We start from the raw sequence: 9,606 nt of genomic DNA on the forward strand, positions 1-9,606 counted from the left end.
CTAGTTAAAAAATGGGCAGAGGAATCGATCAGACATTTTTTCAAAAGTGGACATAGAGATGGTGAAAAAGCACATGAAAAGATTCTCAACATCACTAATCATCAGGAAAACACAAATGAAAACCACAATGAAATATCATCTTATATAACTCAGATTTGCTATCATGAAAAAGACAAACTAAATGTTGGCAAGAATATGAAGAAGAAGGGATTGTCATACACTGTTGCTGGAAATGTACATTGATATACCATAATAAAAAATATTATGGGAATTTTTCAAAAAACTAAACATAGAAATCCTATATGATCCAACTATTCCTGAAAAAATGAAAACTTCAATCTGAAGAGATATATCTATCTTCATGACAGCAATATTTATAATAGTTAAGACAAATGTACATTGATAGATGAGTATATAAAAATGTGATAAACATACATACAGGAATATTATATGACCATATAAAGAATAAAATCTTGCCATTTGTGACAGCATGGAAGGACTTAGAGGGTTTTATGCTAAGTGAAATAAATCAGAAAGAGAAAAACATGTAATTTTACTTTTATGTGAAATCTAAAAGAAATAAAACAGAAACAAACTCATAGTTATAAGAAAGAGACTTTGGTTACCAGAGGGAGGACAGGTAGCAGGGGATGAGTAGTTTAACAGGATTAAAAGGTATAAACTTCCAGTTATAAAATAAATAGATCATGAAGATGCAATAGGCAGTATAGGGAATATAGGCAATCATGTCATAATTATGTATGGTAAGAGATGGGAATAAAAATGTTGAATCACTATCATGCATACCTGAAAAAATAGTATATTGTATGTTAATTAGAGTTCACAAAAAAACATTGAATATGAAAAAGATGCAATACCTTTACCTTAGGATAGTTCAATATAACATATTCTAATTGACTCCTATAAATTTCACCAATGTAATAAACATGTGTCAAATGTTCCTTTCACCCTCTGATGTCCATATGTCTAATCATGGTATCAAGCTAGAGGACATATAACTCCCTGTTTGCCAGGTACACTCAACATTATGTCATCAATATAGTGACCTAATGTTAGTTAGGTTCTTCAGAATATTCAAAATAGTAGATATTCTTTCTGAGTACATTGTGACATGAAGATAATAAAACCCTGGCAAAACTGTGTGTACTGCTGTCCATCAAAGTGCATGAGAACTCCTTCTGATGCTCATTGCTAATGAAGATTAATGAAGATATATTTCCTGGATCAATAACATTACAGTAACAGTCAATGGCTGAGAACTGGCTCATGTTTGGAAACCGAGTAATTGTTATTTTTCTTTGTAATAATGTCTATCATACTTGAGTCTTAGCATCTTATCTTTTTAAGTCATAAAAGTTAAGGGATGTCCCTATTATCTGAATATTTTTGTCCCTTGGTAGACCATGATATATTAAGCATCACACTACAAATCCTTCATGACTGCTCATCCAGTCTTGCTGCCCGGTTTTGTAATTATTTCTACCTAATATCTAAGAGTTCACTGTTGTCATATGGCCCCTGTTATTTTAGGATCATGCCATTTTCATTGCCAGAGAAGTCCAGTTCCAGAATTACCATCAATCCTGATCCATCAACCCTGATCTACAGGAGGCAGCCATCTTTGAATTATCGATTAGGTAGAGAAGATTCTCCGTGATCAAACTTCATTCAGGTTCCTCTGACCCTTATTCTCTACAGGACCTCAACCAAGGCCAGTGTCCTATATTTGACCTTCTCAACCCACACTTAGCAAAGAATCTTGCTATTCCATTCCTTCCAACTTGATTTTTCATCACCTTAGTCTGCCTTCAGCAAGAATCCTGTTAACCTGGTTTAGCAAAAATTATCCTACCCTGTATGTTTCCTCTAAATAAGTTTACATCCATTAACCATCTCACACTACTCCATTGCTGTATTCAGAATTGACCTCAGTTCTATACTCTTTCCCCCATTACAATAGTTCTTGAATAAAATCTGCCTTTGATGCTTTAACCTAATGATCAGCTCTGGCTGTCTTAGACAGTTCTCTCCTGTGGAATATGGTCAGGTGGAAGCTTATCTAAATTACCTTAAAAAATAGTTCCACTAAATGCATATTTTGACCCTCCCTCAGTCTTTTTTTTCAAAGCAGTTCCAAAATTTCCACCTTGTTAACTATATGCCATATTTTTTCAAGTTTCTAGGAACTAATCCAGAAGAGCATTAGGAATCATTCCAGGTTTTTTGAAATCATAAGCAAAATTCCACATCAAAAAAGTATCCACTATCCAGCTATATATTCTATGTCCCGACTCCAATTCAACTCCCTAAAGATTCAGTCCCAGGCATTCCTCCCATTTTCTCCAGGATACCCTAGCCATGTCTGGGAGTTTCTTTATGCCTTCCCCTCTAAAGATGGGCAGATTCTTCTCAGTTTATTAGTTTAAACAGAAGTTCTCAAACTGTGCCATGCATCAGAAATACCTAGAAGGCTTGTTAAAATATAGATAGACGGCCCTTTCTCCATTAGGATGGGCCCCAAGAATTGACATTTCCAGTATACTTGCAGGTGAATCTGAGACTACTTGTCTTCTATACAAATTACTTGAGTCCAAGGAATGAGAGAATGTGGAGGGAGGCAAACAACACCTTTAAAGGCATCTCCCTCAGGTGATTCATTTTCACAGTAGACAAGAAGGGCGAATCACCTATAGTAAAGGGAGCCAGACAACCCTCTCAGCCCATATGATTAAGGAACTTTGTGTGTTCAAAGTTCTTGGGAGAATCTACCTCAGTGTCTCCATCCTGTGTTTCAGGTTTTCACTTTTTCTCTAATACAGTACAATTTTCTCAAAGACTTGCCAGAGTTTTGAATTTCACTATTCTCATAATAATATTTTGTGGTAATTTTTTTTAACACACTCTGCCTTCCAGGAGATGAAGGTATCCTTAAATGCTGCCATGGAATAATTCTGGCTTTCATACTATACTGCTATACTTTGATATTAAATTGGTTAGTAACATCTGACCTGCTGTAATTTTCTTTTTCTCAGTGTTTCAATGGGTGTTAAGAGCAATCAATTAACTCCATTCTAAATGGGGCAAATCAGGAACTTCCCATTGTACCTTCTGCCTGGAAGTAACAGCATATTATTTATGCCCCTGTTTTACCGTACAATGAAGATCACATGCCAAACATAACTTCAAGGTTTTGAGAAATATAATCCTTAAAGTGCCTGAGACTTTCTGGAAGTATTTGGTAAAAGTAATGACTATGTTTCATACTTCTCGTCGTAAAAGATTTGCTTCACTATCCTTTCTTCCTTTCTCTCTTTCTCTCTGTCTCTCTCTCACACACACACATACACACTCACCATCTCACTACAAAATACTACCCAATTTCGTATTCATTCAACCCATTAAACTCAATACCCAGGATCTATTTCTTAGTGATACATGGCAGTTTCTTCATCAGAGGATTAAAGGTCAAGACATAAAAGCATGCCATTTCAATTAGTAATATATTTAGTATTATTTGTACACAAATATCCTGTCTAGACACCTCATAATAACTATATTCAATGCAGAATAATTCTATAAGTGAAATGGTGTGTTACTATGGTTTAGGTAAGGGTTTGGATTAAGTGCTCCCAGGAAATTCTATTCTCAGAATCCTTTATACAAAATCCAAGAAACATGCCCAGTCCTCTCTGGTGACCTCATTATCTTCCCAATGTGTGTCTGAGGTGAAGAATGATTTTGTCAATCACTGTCCTGAAGGACCGGTTTAGGCTCTGTGAGAGGATCCCTTTTTATCTTTTAGGTCTTTGATCTTCATGGGGCGCAATTATCAGGCCACTGACTCTTCTGTCATTTCTGTCTTTAGGGAAATACCTGCAAGCTTCAATTTTCAGATGAACTGTGATTCAGACATTCCTTTATTTTACTTCATGATAGTGATTTAAATTTAGGTGTTTTACTATTTAATAACTATCAAACTATGTTTGCTGTTGTCTTTTACTTGTGCGAAGTGAAAATCAGTTTTAAAGAGATTTATGTTTTACTAGTCAAAAGTACCAAGCCAGCAAAAGCCACTTTTTAGAAGCACTCAGATGGTAATACTTATGATAGAGTAACAGATGCTGGGCTACTCATCTATCTAGGAAGCTAAAACATCAACACAACTTACAAATTGTAACCCCTCAGTCATAATGCATGAGAGACATTTGCTTTGCAACAAAATAGACATTTACTATGCAACCCAACAATTAATCTAATGTATTTACCCCAAAGAAATAAAAATATATATCCACATAAAGACTTGTACATGCATGTTCATGGCAACTTTACTCATAATAACCCCAACCTGTAAATCATTGATTTATCCATGGACAAATAATCAAGTTGTGTTTAACATATATAATGGAACACTATAGAGTGATCAAGAAGAATAGTACATTTCACATGATGAATTGCTCTCAAACCTTATGCTGAATGGAAAAAAAAAAGGCAGATGCAAAGAAGCACATACTCTATGATAAGCTTTATATAAAATAATAGTAAATACAAACATGTATAATGACAAAAAGCAGATCAGCTGCTTCCTGGTCCTGACCTAAAGTAGACTGACTACAAAAGGACATGAAGGAACGTTTGTACATGATGGAAATGTTCTATATCTGTATGATGCCTGTTGTTCCACAGACACACACATCTGTCAAATCTCATCAAAATACAAATTTAAAAGAGTTAAAATCTGAACCTTAGAAGACCCTAGTGTAGGCACTCCATTCATAATCTACAAAATATTGACATTCTGTGATATTGACTATAAGAACTATTCAATATTTCAAAACAGAATAGATCACACACATTATATACTAGCTTTCATTCTAAAATTATAGTCTAAAATTGTAATCAATATACCTCAGCCCCCTCGAGATTTTCTGGTCATGAATTGCTTATTCAATAATCAAACTTTGTAAAGATATCAAGTTTTGATGCCTCCCTTATGGAACACCTATGTATTCAACACTTTAATGACTTATAATTAAATGAAATAAAGCAAATTAAATTTTCTTTTTCTTTTCTTTTATTGATAATTTTATTTTAAAAACAGAAATGGTATGTTTAGCATTGAAATGATTATAATTTTGAAGGGAAGCAGAATTAGATAAAGAGAAATATTTTGATTCTGGTTGAAAAGTATAATTTTTCTAAACTTGAGTTTTAGGTAGAAATATATCAGATAATTTAAATTTGAAGCACACCTGAAAATTTGTATAAACTTTCTGTATATAAATTAATTATATTTAATAAATTCCTTTGAGAGACATAAAAATTGTTAAGTATGAGTATGTATGTTGTCTTTTTGGATATAAGATTTCACAGTTGGCTGTCTATGATACTAACAAGGAATATATATTAAAATTATTTTACAGGTCAACCTGGTTAAGGAAATTTTATTGGTTAAGATTAAAAATGGTGGTGCTTGGGTGTCTGTCAGTTGATCATCCAGCTCTTGATTTCAGCTCAGGTCATGATTCCAGAGTCATGGAAAACAACCCCCAGCTTTGGTCTCTGTGTGAGCAGGAAGCCTGCTTAAAACTCTCTCTCTCTCTCTCTCTCTCTCTCTCTCTCTCTCTCTCTCTCTCTCTCTGTCTCTCTCCCTCTGCCCCTCTCCCCAGCTCAGGTGGTCTCTAATATAAAAATTAAAAAGAGAGAGAGAGAGATTGCAAATGAAACTATTTAAGAATTAGTCAAGTGAATTACCTAGAAACCACAATAAAATTCATTATGAAAACAATTGTTTATAATTTATATAAAACTGTGGGTAAGTAATTGAAATGGCAAGATCTTTTGAGTTTTTTTGGTTGAATTATATGGAAATTGGATTTTGAATGTGCTGCCTTAAAATAGGAATATGAATAGAATATTCAAGTTACTTCAAATACTCTTTTGAGTATCCAAAGTTACCCTTAGATGTCAAAAGCTGACATTATTAATATAAAGTGGAGGCTCAGAGTCAAATGTAATTTCACTGGAGAAAATTATGGCCAGATGATGGTTATGAGAGTTAATTTCTTCAGACAGAGGAACTAGAAATCAGAAATATGGGCAATATTTTCAACAAAAGTAGATGGGAAAATATGCATACTTAAACTTTCAAAAGATGAGAATAAACCACCAACAGCCATAAAATCTGCACTTTATCAAAATCTTTATAGGAAGCAAAGTAAGCAAGTAAAGAAACAGTCTCTGATAGATTTGTAACCGGGAAAACATCAACATTAACAATGGATAACCACTGAAAAGAATGTAGCAGGAAATTTTGAAAAGAGCAGCAAAACATGACAAAGGGCCAATAAAACCTGGTGACTTCAAGAGGCCTGGGGTAAAAATGACCAAAGGCTAACGCATTCTATTCCTATTAACTTTCAAAACTTATGTGCCATTCTTTGGGAGGGCCCTAGATTGAGAAACTGTCTAAGTTGGTTCAAATTAATCAGGTAGGAGACAAGAAATCATAGAAGTGTTTGGTCTATAAATACACGGGAAGTGTGAGGCAAGAATTTTATATCTAGCAAATTACTATGAGCAAAAAGAACACAAACCAACATGCAAGTATATGAAGTACATTGTCCTAATAATTCCTTTCAAGGTAAATTAGACAACCAAAATTTTTGCAGAAACATAGGCATTAATTATTGATGTGCAGCATTAAATATACTGATACATATATAATAAGAGAAAATATGAAATAAAAGAGACTGAAGGAGAGAAAGTGTTTTAATAGCTACATGGTGTAACAACATACACAAAATTCAATTATAAAAATAATAAAAGGATGGTGAATGAATATACATAATTTTTATTATTTAAAGAAGTTACATTGGTGATAGTGTTATTATTGTTATACTGAGACCTTTATGTGGGTATAATAGGGCAGAGCAAATGAATAATTGGGAATATTTGAATTTTGTCATGTCCAATATTCCCTTTTTAAATTTTTTAAATGTTTTATTTATTATTGAGAGAGAGAGAGAGGAGAGAGTGAGTGAGTGTGGGAGGGGGTGAGAGAGAGAGAATCCAAAGCAGGCTCCAGGCTCTGAGCTATCAGCACAGAGCCTGATGCAAAGTTTGAACCTAGGAGCTGTAAGACCTGGGCTCAAGTTAGACACTTAACCAACTGAGCCACCCAGGTGTCCATATCATGTCCAATATTCTTGACCACCATAAAGTTCAGTGTGGGATAAAGGAGATGTAAATATAGAAAAGTAATGTAAGTAAGCATTTATTCTTGAATTTGATTGGAATATAAATATAAAATCATGGAATATGATATACACACATATATGATCATTCTAATTCAAATACACACATATGCACGCACACACATTTTTATCCTCCCTGCAGTATCCACCGAAATAGAAAAAACAAGAACATAGTATCTAATTGTGACCTTGTAACATCATTCATTACAAGGACTTTTGGAGGTATGACTGATTCCAGGAACACGGCAGGATATATTAAAGATGAGCCCAGACAAGACACTTTTTCTCATGCATGCAGTCCTTTCTCATGCAAAAGGACTCTGAAGCCATCTTAAAGATATTATCACTAGCCAAAGAAGGGAAAAAATTGTTTCAAGAATAATAACTTTACTGAAACCCATCAATGTTTAAATTAATGAGTTTATGTTTAATACCAGTATAGTTAACCTACACGGTTATATTGTCATTTGTATAATATAGTGATTCAACAACTCTATAAATTATTCAGTGCTCATCAAGATAAGTGTACTCTTACTCCCTTTCACCTATTTCATCTGTCCTTCACCCAAGTCCTCTTTGGTAAACACTAGTTTCTTACCTACAGTGAAGAGTATGGATTTTGGTTTCTCTCTTTTTCCTTTATTCATTTGTTTTGTTTCTTAATTTCCACATATTAGTGAAATCATATGATATTTGTATTACACTATCTTGTTTTACTTACCATATACACTCTAGATCCATCCGTGTAGTTGTGCATGGCAAGATTTCATTCAGTTTTATGGCTAATATTATATATGCCATATATAATATATGTATACATATGACATTTTTATCCATTCATTTATGATGGACACTTGGGCTGCTTCCATAATTTAGTTTTATCAACGCAATAAACAGAGGGGTGCACACATCTTTTCAAATAGGTGTTTCAAATATGGGTAAATACCCAACAGTTCAATTACTAGATTATATGGTAATTCTATTTTAAAATTTTTTGAGGAACCTCCATACTTTTTCCACATGGCTGCACTAGTTTGCATTCCCACCAAAGTGCACTAGGGTTCCTTTTTTTCACATCCTTGTCAACACTTATTTCTTATGCCTTTGATTTTAGCCATTCTGACAGTTGTGAGGTGATATCTCATTGTGGTCTTGATTTTCTTTTCCCTGATGATGAGTGATGATGAACATCTGCATGTGTCTGTGGACCACCTGTAGGTCTTTTTCAGAAAAATGTCTGTTTATGTCTTCTGCCCATTTTAATTAGATTGGTGTGTGTGTGTGTGTGTGTGTGTGTGTGTGTGTGTGTGTGTATGTTGTTGAGTTACTAACCTTTTATTTGATATGTCAGTTGTAAATATATGCTTGCAATTAGTAGGTCGCATTTTAGTTTTGTTGATTGTTTCCTGCGCTGTGTAGAAGCTTTTTATTTTGAACTAGTTCCAATGATTTATTTTTGCTTTTGTTTCCTTTGCCTCAGGCAAGAGATCTAGAAAAATGTTGCTATAGCTGATGTCAGAAAAATTACTGCCTGTGCTCTCTTTAGGAAATTTTATTGTTTCAGGTCTCATATTTAGGTCATTAATCTATTTGACTTTATTTTTTTGTATGGTGTAAGAAAGGGACAGCCTGTAGCTGTCCAGTTTTCCCAACATTATTTGTTGAAGAAAACTTTTCCCATTGCATATTCTTGATTCCTTTGTGGAAAACTAATTGATCATAAAATCATGGGTTTATTTCTAGGGTCCTTATTTTATTCTGTTTCACTGATTTATGTGTCTACTTTTGTGCAATTACACACCATGTTGATTACTACAGCTTTGTAGTATATCTTGAAATGTGAGAATGGCATACCTCCAGTTTTGCTCTTTTTCTTAAGATTTCTTTGGCCTTTCAGGGTCTTTTGTGGTTCCACATGAATTTTAAGATTGTCCAATAGTTTTGTGAAAAATGCTATTGGTATTTTGATAGGGATTGCATTAAATCTGGAGATTACTTTGGGCAGTAGACAGTCGAATATTTGTTCTTCCAATCCATGGGGTAACCTTCCATTTATTTGTGTTCATCTTCAGTTTATTTCATCAAGGTTTTATGGTTTTCAGAGTAAAGGTTTTCACCTCCTTGGTTAAGTTTATTTCTAGGTATTTAACTAATTTTGGTGCACTTGTAAATGGAATTGTTTCCTTACTTTCTCTTTATGCTGCTACATTTCTAGTGTATAGAAATGCAATACATTTCTGTATATTAGTTGCTGGGATCTAGTTTATTAGTTTTAGTAGTTTTCCTAGTTTATTAGTTTTACTAGTTTTTTGGTGGAGTCTTTTGAGTATTC

Source organism: Suricata suricatta, chromosome 5, assembly GCF_006229205.1.
Source record: "Suricata suricatta isolate VVHF042 chromosome 5, meerkat_22Aug2017_6uvM2_HiC, whole genome shotgun sequence".
Lineage (NCBI taxonomy): Eukaryota > Metazoa > Chordata > Mammalia > Carnivora > Herpestidae > Suricata > Suricata suricatta.